Below are 19464 nucleotides of genomic sequence, written 5' to 3'. Positions count from 1 at the left end.
TAACCCTATTGCTAACTCAAACACTAACTCTAAACCTTACCCAACCCTAACACTAAACCTAAACTTAACCCAAAACCTTACACCAACCCTAACAATAAACTTACCCTAACACTAAACCTAACGCTAACCCTAATGGTAATTCTAACTCTAATCCCAATCCTAACCTAACAAAAACCCTAACACTAATCCTAACTCTAATCCCAATCCTAACCTAACACTAACCCTAGCACAAACCTTAAAAAAAACCCTAACACTAACAATATCACTAAACCTAACCATAACCATAACCCTACTTTTAACCATAAACCAAAGCAAACCCTATCCCAAACTATAATTTTAAACTTATCCTAAACTTAATAGTAACCCTTAACTAAAACTGAACCTAACCCAACCCTAACCCTAACCCTATCCCTAACCCTAACCATAACACAAACCCTGACTCCAAACCTAAGCCTATCACTGACACTAAAATTAATGTAACCTTAAGCCTAACACTAACCCTAAATTTAACATTAACGCTAACCCTAACACAAACCCTAACTCTAAACCTAAACCTAACACTAAAAATAACCCTAACCGTAACACTAACACTTAAACTAACAATACCCTAACCCTAATTCTAACCTTAATCCTATCCATAACCTTAACCCTAAACCTGTACCTAAACTTAACACACAATCTAACCCTATTCCTAACACTAACACTTTCCCTAAAACTGATTATAACTCTAACCCTGAACCTACCTCTTAAACTAACATTAACACCAAACCTAACCCTAATCATAAACCTAAAACTAACACTAACACTAACCATAACCATAACAATAAACCTAAAACTAACCATAAACCTAAGCCTAACGCTAAAACTATTTCTTACCCTAAACCTAACCCTAACCCTAACCCTAACCCTATCATAAACCCTAACCCTAAATAGAACAAAAACTATAACCCTAACCCTAATTTTAAACCTAACCATAACCCTGAAACCAATCCTAAAACAAACCCTAATCCTAACCCTAACAAAAACCCTAACCTATCCCTAACCCTAACCCTAAAACTAATTCTACCACTAATCCTAACAAATATTCTATCACTAACACTAACCCTAACCCTAACCGTAATCCTACACTTAAACTGAATCTAACACTAACCCTAACCCTAACCCTGCCCCTAAATCTAAATAAAATCTCATCTGTAACCCTAACACTAACCCAAAGCCTAAACTTAATTAAATCCTAACCCTCACCCTAACCTAAACCTAACACTAACCCTAACCCTAAATCCAACCTTAACTTTAAAACTAACCCTAAAGTTAACTCTAACCCAAACACTAATCCTAACCCTATCTCTAACCCTAAACCTTAGGCTAACACTAACCATAACCCTAACCATAACACTAAGCATAGTACTCACCTTAACACTAAATCTAAACCTATCAATAACCCTAACACAATCCTTAACCCTAACCCTTACCCTATCCCAAACACTAACACCAAACCTAAACCTAAACCTAACTCTAATAATCATGCTAAACCTAAATCTAAAATGAACGCTAATTCCAAACTTAACACTAACTCAAACCGTAAACATAACCCTAATCCTAACCCTAACACTAACCCTGAACTTTCCCTATCCCTAACCCTAGCACTCACCATAACCATAAACCTAACCCTAGCACTAACCCTAACACTGTCTCTAATGCAGAGTTTAACACTAACACTAACCCTAACCCAAACCCTAATCCTAAACTTAACACTAGGCCTAAACCTAACCCAAACCTTAACCCTAATTCAAACCCTAACCATAACTATAACACTAACCCTTACTCTAACCGTAGACTAACACTAAATCTAACCCTAACCCTAACCCTAACTGTAACCATAACACAAACCCTAAACCTAACTCCAACCCTAACACTAACAATAAACATATTCCTAAATGTAAAACTATACCTAACCCCAACCCTAACCCAAACCGAAACACTAACCCTAACCTTAACCCTAACATTAATCCTAACTCCAACCCTAACACTATGATGAAACTTAATCCTAACCCTAACACTAACCCTAACCATAACACTAACACTAACACTAAAACTAACAATAAACCTAACCTTAACCATGACACAAACCCTTACACTAACCCTAACACAAACAGTAACACTAACACGAATCCTAACAGTAATTCTAATCCTAATGGTAACACTAAACCTAAACCTAACCCTAACACAAACACAAACCCAAATACTTTCACTAAACTTAAACCTAAACCAAACCCCTACACTAACCCTAACACTAACCCTAATCCTAACCCTAATCCTGAACGTAACCCTAAATTTAACAATAACACTAACCCTAACAAATACCCTAACACTAACCGTAACCCTAACCCTTACCTTAACACAAACCTTAACACTAACACTAACCCTAAGACTATCCCTAAAACTAAACCTAAAAAAGTAACACTTACCCTTAACATAACCCTAAAATTTACCCTAATCCGAATACTAACCCTAACTTTAACCATAACCAAAACACTAACCTTAAGAAAAAACCTATCCCTAACAATTATCCTAAATGTAACACTAACCCTAAGTCTATCACTAATCCTAAAACTAACCTTAATCCTAACACTAGTGGTAAACCTAACTCTAACCCTAAACCTAACCCTAAAGCAAACAACAACAATAAAAATAACACTAACCCTAGCTCTACACATAACACTAACCCTAACTCTAAAACTGACCCTAACCCTAACAGTAACCCTAACACTTACTATAAACCTAACCCTAGCCCTAACAGAAACCCTAACCCTAAACCTAATACTAATCCTAAACCAACCATAAACCTATCATTAACCCTAACCCTAAACCTAATACTAATCCTAAACCAACCATAAACCTATCATTAACCCTAACCCTAAACCTAAACCTAAACCTAATACTAGCCCTAACCCTAACCCTATCCTAAACCTTATCCTATCCCTAATCCTAAAACTAACTTTAACCCTAAATCCAATGATAACCCTAACACTAACCCTACCCAAAACCTAAACCTAAATCTAACCCTAACACACACCTTTAATTTAACCCTAAATTAAACCTAACCCTAATCCTAACACTCACCTGAATCCTAAACGTAACTGTAACCCTACACCTAAGATTAAACTTCACCCTCACAAAAACCCTAACACTAACCCTAACCCTAACCCTAACACTACCTGTAACCATATCCCTCATCATTACACTTACCCTAACCCTAATCCTAATACTAAGCCTGCCATAAACCTAACCCTAACATGAACCCTCATACTAACCCTAACCCTAATACTAACCTTAACACTAAACTTACCCCTATCCCTAACACTAACATTAACTCTAACACTAATCCAAATCATAACCCTAACACTAACCCTAAACCCCACCCTAACTCTATTACTAACATTAACTTTAACCCTTCCCTGACCCTAAAACTAACCTTAAATCTAACACTAATCCTATCCCTAACCGTAGCCTGATCCATAACACTAATCTATCTCTAACGCCAAACCTAATCCTAACTGTAACATGAAATCTTACCCTAATCCTAACCCTAAAAGTAACCCTAATACTAATTCTATCCCTAATCATAACACTAACCATAACTCTAACCCTAACCATAATGCTAAACTTAACACAAATCCTAAACAAAACCATAACCCTAAATTTAAACTAATCCTGACCCTAACCTTTACCTACCCTATTAACCCCAACTTTAACCCTAAAGGTAACCCTAAACCTATCACTAAACCTAAGCCTATCCTTAACTCTAAACCTAACCCTAACTCTGATACTAACATTAACCTTAACCTTAACCGTAACCCTAACACTAACTCTACACCTAACCCTAACACTAACCCAACCCAACCCAAACCCAAACCTTAAATTTATCCTAATCCCAACAGCAAACCTAACCATAACTGTAATCCTAATCCTAAACTTAACACAAATCCTAAACATAACACTAACCATAACACAAAACCTAACCCTAAACCTAACACTAACCGTAACCCTAACCATAACTAAAAATAACCCTAACCCTAACCAGAAATCTAAACCTAAACCTAACCCTTACCTAAAACTAAAACTAACCATAACCCTAAACTTAACACTAACAATAAACCTAACACTAACCCTAATCTTAACACTAACTCTAACTCTAACCATAACCCTAACACTAACCCTAAACCTAACCCTACACATAACACTACCCTTAACTTTAACACTAACCCTATACCTAACACTAAACCTAACCCTAAATTTAATCCTATCTTTAACACAAACCATTACCCTAATTCTACAAATAACCCTTAATCTAACCCAAACCCTAAACATAACCCAAACACTAACTCTAACCCTAACTGTAAAACTAACCCAAACACCAACCTTAACCCTAACCTAACCCTAACCCTAACCCTAACCCAAACTCTAACTCTTATACTAACCCAAACCCTAACAATAACCCTAACTCAAAACCTAAACCTAACACTAACCCTTACCCTAAAACTAACCCTAAACCTAATACTAACCCTAAACCTCATCCTAAACCTAATTTTAACCCTAGAAGGAACCCTTACACTAATTTTAAACCTACTCCAACCTAACCCAAACAATAATTTTAACCATAACCTTACCATAACTGTATCACTTACCCTAACTCTAACCCTAAACCTAAACATAATGCTAACACTAACCCTAACACGATCCCCAAACCTAACTTTAACCGTAACCCTAACACAAACCTTAACCCTAAATGTTTCCATAACACTATCACTAACACTAACACTAACCCTAACCCTATCCCTAATCTTTTTTTTTTAATTTTTTATTGTTAGTTGTTCAAAATATTAAATAGTTCTTGATATATCATATTTCACACTTTGATTCAAGTGGGTAATGAAACCCTAACCCTATCCCTAATCTTAACCCAACCCTAACCTTAACCCTAACACAAAATCTAATTCAAAAAAATAACCCTAACCCTAACCTAACCATAACACTAACATTTACCTAACCCTAAAACCTAACAGAACCCTAACTCTAAACTTAACACTAACCCTAACCCTAACACCAACCCTAACCCTAACCCACAACCAAACTCTAACCCCAACACTAACCCTAAACCTAATCCTAACTTTACTAAAAACAGTAACTCTAATCCTAAATCTAACCCTAACCCAAACACTGATAATAACTTTAACCATAACCCTAAAACAAACCTTAACCAAAACCATAACCCTGACAGTAACCTAAACCTAACACTAACACTTACCTAACCCTAACCCCAACCAAAACACTAACCCTAAACCTAAACCTAAACCTAACACTACCTATAACTTTAATACTAAACCTAAACCTAACCTTAACCCTAACACTGGCATCGTAACACTAACTGTAAGTTTAACACTTACCCTAACCCATAACCTAACCCGAACCCTAATTCAAAACCAATCCCAAACACTAATTCTAGACCTAACACTAACCCTAACCCTAATTCTAAATGTAACCCTAATCCTAATGCTAACCCTAACTCTAACCCTAACTATAACCCTAAATTTAAAACGGACCATAACCATAACACTAACCTTAACACTGATGCTAAACCAAAATTTAAACATATTTGTAACCTTAACACTAACTGTATCCCTAACCCTAATCCTTACCCTAACCCTAAATCAAAACCTAAACCTAAACCTAACACTAACCCTAACCCTAACACTAACACACTCCTAACTGTAACTCTAATAAAAACTCTAACCACAACCCTAACCCTAAATTTAAAACTTACACTAACCCTAAACATAACCCTAACACTAAATCTAACCCAAAGTCTAATCCAAACCATAACACAAACTCTAACCCTAACTCCAATCTGAAACTGAACTCTAACTATAACCCTAACCATTAAACAAAACCTAACCTAACCCTAAACCTAACACTAAACCTAAACCTACCCCTAATACTAACCCTAACACTTAACCTAACACTAACTCTAAACCTAAACCTAACGCTAACCATAATTGTAATCCTAACACTAACCCAACACTAAACTTAACATAAACCCTAAACCAAACCATAACCCTAATTTTAACCAAATCCCAACCCTAAGGCTTACATTATCCTAACAGTAACCTGAACCCTAACACAATTTCTAACCCTAAACCTAACACTAACCCTACCCGCAATCACTACCCCTAAATCTAACCCTCACCCTAAGAAGAAACCTAAACTTAAACCTAACACTAACCCTAATCTCAACACTAAACATAAACCTAACACGAACCCTAACCCTAATCCTATTTCTAACACTAACCCTAACCCTAACACTACCTCTACCACTAAACTTAAACCTAACCCTAATCCTAATCGTAACTCTAACCTTAACCCTAATTCTAAACATAATAAAACCCTAAGCCTAACCCGAACACTAATCCTAACCCTAACCCTAACTCTAACCCAAACAGTAACCCTATCCCTAACCCTAACTTTAATCTTAACTCTAAAACTAATCTCAACCCTAAGCATAACCCAAATTCAGAAAATAACCCTAACCCTACCCCTAGCCCTAACCCGAACCCTAAAATTAACACTACACCTAACCCTAACCCTAAAACTCACCCTAACCAAACCCTAACCTTAACACTAACCATAAACCTATCTATAACCATAACCCCAAAACTAATCCTAACCATAACCATAACCATAACACTAACCTTAACCCTAAATGTAAACCTAATCCTAACAATATGCTAACACTAAGCCTAACACAAACCCTAACCATAACCCTAACACTAACACAAAACCTAAACGTAACCAGAACACTAACAATAACAATAAACCTAACCTTATCACTAACACTAAACCTAAACCTAACTCTGAACCTAACACTAAACTTAACCCTAACCGTAATGCTAACCCTATCCCTAACACTAACCCTACCCACAATTCTAACCCTATCACTAACCCTAAAACTTACACTAACCCTAACAAGAACCTTATTTCTAAACCTAACACTAGACTTAAACTTAACACTAAACCTAACCATAACTCTAATCCTAATACTATCTCTAACCCTAATCCTATCACCAAATCTAACACTAATCCTAACCTAAACCTAAACCTAACCCTAATCCTAACTGTAATTTTAACCTTAACCCTAACCGTAATTCTATTCGTAATACAAACCCTAACCCTAACACTAACCCAAACTGCAACATTAACACTAACCCTGATACCCTACTTAAACTAACCTGAAAATGAAGCCTAACCCAAACCCAGACACTAATGGTAACCCTAGCCCTACCCCTACCCATAACCCTTACCCTAACAGTAAACCAAACGCTAACTGTAACAATAATTCTAACACTATCCCTATCACGAACCCTAACCATAAACCTAACCCTAATCCTAACACAAACCTTAAACCTAAACCTAACCCTAACACTAACAGTAAACCTAACACTAACACTAACACTAACCCTGAATCTAACCCTAACCCTAACACTAATTTTAACAATAACCCTAATCTTAACCCTAATACTAACCCGAACCCTAACCCTAAACCTAAACCTAAACCTAATCCTAACTCTATTCCTAACCCTAACTCTAACCCTATCCCTAACCCTATCAATAACACTAACACTAACTCTATCCCTAAACATAAACCCAACCCTAACCTTAACACTAACCTTAGCCCTAAACCTAACACTTGCTCTAAACCCAACTCTAACACAAAAGCTAACTCTATCCCTAAATCTAAACTCAACCCTAACCCTAAACCTAACAATAACCTTAACCTAACCCTAACACTAACACTAACACTAACCCTTACATAACCCTAATCCTTACCTAACCCTAAAAAATTACTTTTAACCTAAAAGTAACTTTAACGCAAACACTAAATCTAATCAAACCCTAAAACTAAACTTAATTCTAACAATAACCCTAAACCTAACTCTAACCCTTACCCTAACACTTATTCTAACTATAACCTAATCCTAACCTAACACTAACCCTAAGCCTCACAATAACCCTAATCCTAACTGTAACACTAACCCTAAGTCTAACCCTACAGTAACCCTAAATCTCAGTCTAACACGAACCCAAACACTAATCCTACACCTAAACATAATCCTAAATGTAACACTAACATTAACCCTAATCCTAAACCTAATACTAACACTAACCCTAACTCTAAACCTAAAACGAATCCTAACCATAACTGTAACCCTAACACTAACCCTAAACATAAAACTAACCCTAAAACTAAACGTAACCCTAACCCTATCAGTAACCCTAAAACTAACCATAACCCTAACACTAAACCTAAACCTAACCTTAACCCTAACCCTAATACTAACACTAAACCTAATGCTAACCCTAACCCTAACCCTAAACCTAACCTTAAACCTAATGTTACCCTAACCCTAACACTAACCATAAACTTAACACAAAACTTATAGCAAAACATAATCGTAACCATAACCAAACACTAACCTTTACCCTTACTAATCCGTAACCCTAACCCTAACACGAACACTAAAGCTAAAACTAACCCTAACCCTTATCTAGCACTAACCCTAAACACTAACTCTGTCAGTAACCCTAACCCTAACCCTAATACTACAAGTAACATTCACCCTAACACTATACCTTACCTACTTGTTACCATAAAATTAACCCTAAAGCTAACCCTATGCCTCACTCTAAACCTCTTCCTAACCATAACCCTAACTGTTACACTAACCCTAAATCTAACCCTAGCACTAACACTAAACCTAAGTATAACACTAACCCAAACACTAATCCTAAACTTAACCATAACCCTAAACATAACACTAACCCTTACCATAACACTAACACTAAACCTATCTTTTAACCCTAACCATTACACCAAAACTAAACCTAAAAGTTACCCTAATACAAACAATAATTCTTACCCTAACACTAACCATAAGCCTAACCCTATCACTAGTTCTAAAACTAATCCTAACCCTAACCTGAACCCTAACCCTAACCTTAACCCCAAAACTAACATTAACCATATCCTTAACCCTAACACTAATTATAAAATTAACCAAACCATAACACTGCCATAACACTAATGCTAGCCCTAATCCTAACCCTAAAAGTAACCCTAATCATATCCCTCACATTAACCCTAACACTAACACTAACACATACACTAAACCTAATCCTAACCCTAACCCTCAGACTAAGTCTAACCCTAACAAAAACAGTAACCCTAACAGTAACCCTAACCATAACACTAACCCTATCCTACCTGTAACTCTAAAACTAAATTATGCCTAATTCTAAGCCTCATTCTAACTCTAATCCTAACCCTAACCCTAACTTTAACCTTATCACTAAACCTAACAGGAACCCTAAACCAAACACTTACCCTAACACAAAACATATCCCTGAAAATAACAATAATATTAACACTAACACTGACCCCAAAACCTAACTCTAAAACTAACCTTAAACCTAACCAAAACCCTAATCTAAATCCTAAAACTAACCCTAAAAATAACCCTAATCCTAACTCTAATACTATACCTAACCCTAACACTAACCATAACACTAACCCTAACCATAACTCTAGCCCTAACCCTAAACCTATCCATAACCCTAACACTATTCCTAACCCTAACCCTAACAGTAACACTAAAGCTAACCCAAAACCTAATCTTATTCCTAACACTAACACTAACCCTAACCCTAACACGAACAATATACCTAACACTAAAACTAACCCTAACTCTAACCCTTACAGTAAAACTAAACCTCACCATAACCCTAACCTTAAACCTAAAACTAACTCTAAACATAACCCTAACACTAACTACCACCCTAACCCCAGGCCTAACCCTAAAACTAACACTAAACATGTCCCTAAACTTAACACCAACACTAAAGCTAACGCTAAACCTAACCCTAAACCTAACACTATCTCTAACCTTAATGCTAACCCTAACCATAACTCTAACCCCAATACTAACTTTAACACAAACCCTTACACTAACCCTAATCCTAACCTAACCCTAACCCTAACACTACATTAAGCCTAAACCTATAGCTGTAAGTAACCCAAAGTCTAAACCTAACCCTAAACCTAACACAAACCTTAACACTAATCCCTAACACCAGCACTAAACCTAATCATAACCCTAACTGTGAAATAAACCCTAACACTAACCCTAAACCTAACACTAATTCAAACCATAATACTAACCTTAATGCTAACCCTAACCCTAACCTTAACTTAACAATAAGCTTAAATTTAACCCTAATCTAAACACTATCCCTAACCCTAACACTATTCTTAATCCTAAACCTAAATATAAACCTAACACTAAGCCAACCTTAAATATAACCCAAACACTAACCCTAACTCTAACAGGAACCCTAACCCTTATCCTAACTATAAACTAACCCTAACACTAACACTAACCATAACACTAACCCTAACCATAACTCTACCCCTAACTCTAAACCTATCCCTAACCCTAACACTATCCCTAACCCTAACCTTAACAGTAACACTAAAGCTAACCCAAAACCTAATCCCATCCCTAACACTAACCCTAACATTAATGCTAACACGAATCCTATAGTTAACACTAAAACTATTCCTTACCCTAACCCTTACATGAACCCTAAACCTAAAACTAAACCTAACACTAACGCTAACCCTAAAACTAACCTGTACACTGACCCTAACCCTAACTCTAAAACAAACACTAACCCAATCCTAACCCTAACACTAAGACTAACCCTAAAACTTACCATAATTCTAACAATATATCTAATCCTAACCCTAACCATAAGCCTCATGTAAAACTAACCCTAACCCAAACCATAAACCTAATATAAACCCTAACCCTAAATCTAACCTTAACATTAACCCTAATTCTAAACATAGCCCTAATCCTAACACTAACCCTAATCCCAAACCCAACCCTAATACTAAACCTAACCCAAACTCTCAACCTAAACCTAACACTAAACCTAAACTTAACCCTAATTCTAACACTAACACTTACCCTAACCTACAAGTAACCCTAAAATTAAGCCTAAACCTAAACCTAAGCCTCACTCTAACCCTAATATGGACCATAACCATAACCCTTACTCTATCCCTAAACCTAACTCAAACTCTAACCAAATCCTTACCCTAACACAATCCATATCCTTCACCCTAACACTAATCCTCACACTAACCATAAGACTGACTCTAACCCTAACCCAAACAATAACCCTAACCCTATAACTAACCCTAACCATAACCCTAACACTTAACCTAATATGAACCCTAACCATAACATTAACCCTATATGTAAAATTAATGCTATCCCTAACTCTAGCCTTAACAATAAAACTAATCCTAAACCTATACTTAACCCTAACAATATCCCTAACCCTAACCCAAACACTAACATTAAATGTAACCTTAAACCTAACTCTAAGCCTAACACTAAACCTAATCCTAATGCTAACACAAACCCTAAAATTAACCATAAACATAACCCTAACTCTAAGCCTTAAACTAAAACTAAACCTAAAACTAACATTAATACTAACCCTAACCCAAACCCTAACCCTAACTCTAACACTAACCATAACCCTAATCGTGACCCTAACACTAACACTAAACCTAAACCTAAACCTAATCCTATCCCTAACACTAACCCTAACCCTAACACTAACACTAACCCCAACTCTAAACCTGACACTAACCTATCACTAACCCTAACCCAAACCCTAACCCTAAACCTAAAACAAAACCTAACCCTTACAATAAACCTAACACTAATTCTAACCATACCCTAACCCTTACCCTAATTCTTATCTAAGCCTAACCTTATCCCTAATCCTAAAAATAAAGCTTACCCTAACCCTCATCCTAATTCTAATTCTCACTCTAAACCTAACCCTAACTTTAATGTAAACCGAACATTAACTCAGAACTTAACCCTAAAATAAACCCTAATGCGAACCCTAACCGTAACCTAAACCTAACCCTAACTCTAACACTAAACCAAACCCTAACATTAAACCTAACCCTAAAAATAACCATCACCGTAACCCTAACAGTACCCTAACACTAACCCTAACCCTAAGCCTAACTATAAACCTAAATTTTACCATAATCATAATCATAATCATAATGGTAACCCTAATACCAACATTAAAACTCAACCTTAACATAACCATAACCCTAACCCTAACACTAACACTAAGCCTAAACCTAACACTAACCCTTACCCAAACACTATTCATATTACGAACGCTAATCCTAATCATAATTCTAACCCTAACCCTCACCTTAACCCTCAAAATAACCGTAACACAAATCCTAACCCTAAACCTAACAAAAACCCTAAGCCTAACCCTAACACTAACCCTAACACAACCCTAACACTAACTCTAAAGCTAACCTTAACCCTGACACCAACACTAACCCTAACCCTAATCCTTAACCTAACTCTAAACCTAATTCTAATACTAACTCAAACACTAAACCTAACACTAACCCTAACCCTAACACTAACACTAACACTACCCATAAACCTAAAACTTACCCTAACACTAACACTGACACAAATACTAACCCTAACTAAATCAAAACCTAACCCTGACATAAACCTAAGCCTATACCTAACTCTAACACTATCACAAATTCTAACCCTAACACTAACCCTAAACCTATTTCTAAATCTAAGCTAAAACCCAACTCTAAACTTAACACTAACCCTAACACTAAAACTAACCATAAACCTAACACTAACCCTAACAGTAACACTAAATTCAACCCTAACTTTAACCCTAACAATAACACTAAACCTAACACTCTAACCCTAATAATAACAATAACGCAAACCCTAAACCTAAATCTTACACAAAACCTAAATCTAACCCTAATCCTAACACAAACCATAACCTTAACCATAACACTAATCCTAAACCTAACCCTAACCTTAACCCTAAACCTAACACTAACCCAAACCCTAACCCTAACCCTTACATCAAAACTAAACCTAACACTAAAACTAAGATAACACTAACCCTAAACGAAACCCTAAATATTACACTAACCCTAAACTTAAACTTAATCCTAACACAATATCTGAACATACACTAACCTTAAACCCATATCCCTAACCCTAAACCTAACCATAACCCTAACACTAATAGTAAGCCTAACCTTAAACATAACCCTAACCCTAACACTAACCCTAACCCTAATCCTAACATGAAACCTAATCCTAAACCTAGCACTATCGTTAACTCTAACCCTAACCCTAACCCTTACATTAAGACTAAACCTAACCCTAAGCCTAACCATAACACTAACCCAACCTTAACCCTAAACATAACACTAATCCTAAACTTACCTCTAATCCTAAACATACATCTAAACCTATCCCTAACCCTAACACTACTACTAACCATAAACCTAAACCTAATACTAACACTAACAGTAAGCCTAACCCTAAACATAAACCTAACCATAACACTAAACGTAACACTACTCCTAACATGAACCATAATCCGAAACCTAACACTATTAAATATAACACTAACCCTAACCATAACGCTAACTCCAAACCTAAACCCAAACCTAACCCTAACGCTAACCATAACCCTTACACTAACCCTAACACTAACACTAACCCTAACCCTAAACCTAAACCTAAACCTAGCACTAACCCTAAACATAAACCTGAACTTAAACGTAATACTAACCTAACCCTAATCCTAAACCTAACATGAACCCTAACCCCAACTCTAAACCTAACCCTAACACTAACCCAAATTCTAACACTAATCTTAATCTAACCCTATACCTATACCTAAACCTACACCTAATCCTAAGCATAACCATAACTGTAACCATAACAGTACCCTAAATCTAACACTAAACATAACCCTAACCCTAACTCTAAACTAAGACTCAAACTAACCCAAACCCTTACAGTAATACTAACTGTAATGATAACCCTAAACCTAACCCTAAACCTTACCAATAACCTAATCATACACTGGCACTAACACTAACCCTAACCCTAACACTAACCCTAACACTCATGCTAACAATAACCCTAACCCTAAAAGTAACACTTAGCCTAAACTTAAACATAAATCTAAGACTAACCTTAACCCTAATCTTAACACGAACCATAACCCTAACCCAAACCCTAAGTAAACATAACCCTAACCCTATACCTAACACGAGACCCAACCCCAAACCTAAACCTAAAACTAACAGTAACCTCAACCCTAACCCTAAACCTAAACCTAACCCTAATTCTAATCATAACTTTAATCCTAACCATAACTCTTACCCTAAACCTAACACTACACTTAAACCTGAACCTAATCCTAAGCCTAACACTCACCATAAACCTAATTCTAATAGTAACACTAACTCTAATCAGAACGCTAACTCTAACCATCAGCCTTACCTTAAACCTAACCCAAAAACTAACACTAACCATAACCCTAACCCTAACACTAACCCTAAAACTAACCTAACCCTAACCCTAACCCAAACCTAACCCTAACCCTAACAAAAACCCTAACCCTAACACTAACCTAACACTAACCCCAATCCTAACCGTAACCCTAACTTTAACCATAACATTAATCCTAAACCTAACCCAAAGACTAACTCTAACCCTAAAACTAACCCTAAACCTATCCCTAACCCTAAACCTTACACTAACCTCAACCCTAACTCTAACAACAACCCTAACCCTAACTCTAACATTAACCCTAACCCTTACCCTAAACCTCAGCCTAACACTAACTCTAACCCAAAATGTTACCTAACTGTAAGAGTCGCACTAATCCTAGCAATAACATCAACCTTAACTGTAACCCAAAACCTAAAACAAACTCTAACCCTAACCCTAACATTAAACCAAACCCTAACCCTGTCAATAAACCTAACCCTTATATTAAAACTAACCCTAAGTCTAAACCTGACACTAACCCTAATCCTAACACTAACTATAAACCTACAACTTATTATAACGCTAAACCAAACACTAATGATAACCCTAACTATCACTCTAACACTAAACTTAACACTAACCCTAAACCTAAACCTAAAATAACCCTAACACTAAAGCTAACACAAACCCTAAGGCAAACCATAACCCTAAACTAAATCTAATGCAAACCCTATCATTAAAAGGAACCCTAAACCCAAACCTAATCCAAACTCTAAAACTGACCCTAAACCTAACCCTAATCCTAACCCTAACACTAATTTAATGCTAATCCTAACACTAACCCTAACCCTAACCCGAACACCATCCCTAATCCTAACACTAACCCTAATGCTAACCGCAACCCTAACCTTAATCCTAACCCGAACACTAACCATAACATAAACCATAAACTTAATTATAACATTCAACCTAACCTAACCCTAATCCTAACTCTAAATTTACACTAAAACTAACCCTAACACTACCCATAATCCTACACTTGACCCAAACACTAGCACTTACCCGAAAACTAACCCAAACCCTAACCATAATACTAACACTAACCCTAACCCTAACCCTACCCCTAACACAAACTTTAATCCTAAACTTAAATCTATCACTAAACCTAACCCTAAATCTAATCCTAACACTAAACCTAACCCTAACACTAAACCTATACCTAAACCGAACCCTTACCCTAACACTAACCCTAATCCTAACCCTGACTCTAACCCTAACCATATCAATAACCCTAACCCTAACTGTAACCATAACCCTATCTCTAAAACAAAACCTAACACTAACCCTACCCCTACACTAATACAATCCCAAACCTAATTCTAACCCTAACATAACCCTAACTTTAACCCTAAAATGAAGCCTACCCCTAACCCTAAACATAACACTATCCATAAAACTAACACTAACCCTAACCCTAACACTAACACTAAAACTAATACTAAATCTAACCCTAAACCAAACACTAATCCTAAACCTTACCCTAACCCAAACCTTAACACTAAACCTAACGCTAACCCTTAAACTAACACTAAACTTAACCTAACACAAACCCTAACCCTAACCCTGACAATAACCATGACCTTAACCTTAACCCTATCCCTACTCCTAACCATAAACCTAACACAAACACAAACACAAACCATAATCCTAACCCTTACCTGAAACAGAACCTAAGACTTACCTAATGCTAATCCTAAATTTAAAACCAAACCTAACACAAAACCTAACCCTAAACGTAATGGTAACCATAAACATAAACTTAACCCTATCACTAACCCTAACCCTAAACCTAACACTAAACTTATCTTTAAACCTAACCGTAACCTTAACACTAAAACTAACTTTAAACCTAAGTCTAACACTAACACTAACTCTAACCGTACCCTTAACACTAACACTAAACCTAACCCTAACCCTTACTCTAACCATAACATAGCATTAACCCTAAACCTAAACCTAACACAAATCCTAACCCTAACCATAACCCTAACACAAATCATAAAAATAACCCTAAAACTATCCCTAAACATAACTCTAACCTAAGTCTGACACAAACCCTAATTCTAACTGGAAAACAAACCCTAACTCAAACCCTAACAATAACCCTAACCCTAACCCTAACCCTTACTCTAACCCTAAACCAAACCCCATCAGTAACCTTAACCCTAACCCTTACTGTAACACTAACTAACCCTAAATCTAAACCTAATATCAACCCTAACCATAATTGTAACACTAACCCTAACCCTAACACTAACCCCAAACCTAAACTTAATCCTAAACACTAACTCTAATCCTAACTCTAACCCTAACACTAATCCTAACCCTAACCATAACACGATCACTAACCCTAAAACAAACCCTAACACTAAACCTAACTGTAAACTATACACTAGCACTAACCCTAATCCTTACCGTAAACTTAACACTAACCCTAACCATATCCTTTAACATAACTCTAATCCTAAACTTAACCCTTAAACTAACCCTAATTCTAATCCTAAACCTAAACTTCACCCTAACTTTAACCCTATCCCTGACAGTATCGCTAAACCTAATCCTAACACAAACCCAAAACCTAACTCTAACCCTAAGTGAAACACTAATCCTAACCCTAACTGTAACCCTAACCAAAAAGTTACACCTGACCGTCAAACTAAATCTAGCCCTTACCGTAACACAAAACCTAACCCTAACCCTAACAGTAACACTAACACAAACCCACAACCTAACCCTAAACCTATCACAAACCCTAACAATAACCTAATATTAAAACAAATCATAACTCAAAGCACAACCCTACCCTAACTTAAACGTATCCTAACCCTTACCTAATCCTAACCATAACCTTACCCTAAAACAAAAACTAACTCTAACCCTAAAACAAACACTAATCTTAAACTTAACCCTAACCCTAAACATAAGAGTAACCCTAACCCGAACCCTAAACTAACCCTAACCCTAACACTAATCCTAACCTTAACCATAACACAAACCCTAACCCTAACACTAACAATAACCCTAAATCTAACCCTAATTCTCACACTAATACTAACCCTCAACCTAACTGTAATATAAACAGTAACCATAACCCTACACCTAAATCTAACCCTAACCCTAATTATAACCCTAACCCTAAAACAAATCCTAATCCAAACCTTACAATGAACCCTGTATCTTACACGAACCATAACCCTATAACTAGCCATAAACCTAACTGTAACACTAATACTAAAACTGACCCTGAACCTATCCCTAACCCTAATCTTAAACCTATCACTAACACTAATCCTAAGCCTGCTCCTAACCTTAACCATTACCCTAATACAAACCCTAACCCTAACTCTAACCCTTAGACTAACAATATTCCTAATCCTAACACTAACCCTAACCCTACCCTAACTCTAACCCTAATCCAGCCTTAACCCTAACTCTAACCCTATTTCAAACCCTAAACTTAACCCTGAACCTAACACAAACCATAACCCTAAACCCAACACTAACCCTAAAACTAACCCTAACCCTAACCCTAATCTTAACACTTAAACTAACCCTAACCCTAACACAAACCAAAAACCTAACTCTAACCCTAAGTGAAACACTAATCCTAACCCTAACCATAACCCTAACCAAAAAGTTACACCTGACACTCAAACTAAACTTAGACCTTAACCTAACACAATACCTAACCCTAACCCTAACAGTAACACTTACACAAACACACAACCTAACAATAAACCTAACAAAAACCCTAAAATAAACTAACATTAAAAACTTTCATAACCCAAAGCACAACCCTACCCTAACCTAACCTTACCCTAACCCTTACATAATCCTAATCATAACCTTACCCTAACCCTTACCTAATCCTAACCATAACCTTACCTTAAAACAAAAGCTAACCCTAACCCTAAAACAAACACTAATCTTAATCTTAACTCTAACCCTAACCGTAAGAGTAACCCTAACCCTTACACTAACACTAACCCTAACCTAACACTAACCCTAACATTTACCATAACATGAACACTAACCCTAACACTAACACTAAACCTAAATCTAACATTAATTCTCACCCTAACACTAAACCTCACCCTAACCATAACACTAAATGTAACCTTAACCCTAACCCTAAATCTAACCCCAAACTTAGCCCTAATTATAACCCTAACCTTAAAACAAACCCTAATCCAAAACTTACAATGAACCCTGAATCTTACACGAACCCTGACCCTATAACTAGCCCTAAACCTAACCCTAACCCTAACACTAACACTAATATTAATACTAAAACTGAACCTAACCATATCCCTAAACCTAATCCTAAACCTATCACTAACACAAAGCACAACCCTACCCTAACCTAACCTTACCCTAACCCTTACCTAACCCTAACCATAACCTTACCCTAAAACAAAAGCTAACCCTAACCCTAAAACAAAAATTAATCTTAACCTTTACCCTAAGCATAAGAGTAACACTTACCCTTATACTAACACTAACCATAACCCTAAAACTAACACTAACATTTACCATAACATGAACCCTAACCCTAACACTAACACTAAACCTAAATCTAATCCTAATTCTCACCCTAACACTAAACCTAACCCTAAACATAACACTAACAGTAACCTTAACCCTAACCCTAAATCTAACCCTAACCTTAGCCCTAATTATAACTCTAACCCTAAAACAAACCCTAATCCAAACTTTACAATAAACCCTGAATGTTAAATGAACCCTATCCCTATAACTAGTCCTAAACCTAACCCTAACCCTAACACTAACACTAATACTAATACTAATACTAAAACAGAACCTAACCCAATCGTTAAACCTAATCATAAAACTATCACTAACACTAATCCTATCCATGCTCTTAACCCTAACCCTTTCCCTAATA

Source organism: Marmota flaviventris, chromosome 12, assembly GCF_047511675.1.
Source record: "Marmota flaviventris isolate mMarFla1 chromosome 12, mMarFla1.hap1, whole genome shotgun sequence".
In the NCBI taxonomy this organism is placed as follows: Eukaryota; Metazoa; Chordata; class Mammalia; order Rodentia; family Sciuridae; genus Marmota; species Marmota flaviventris.
This window is presented reverse-complemented; position numbering follows the sequence as displayed.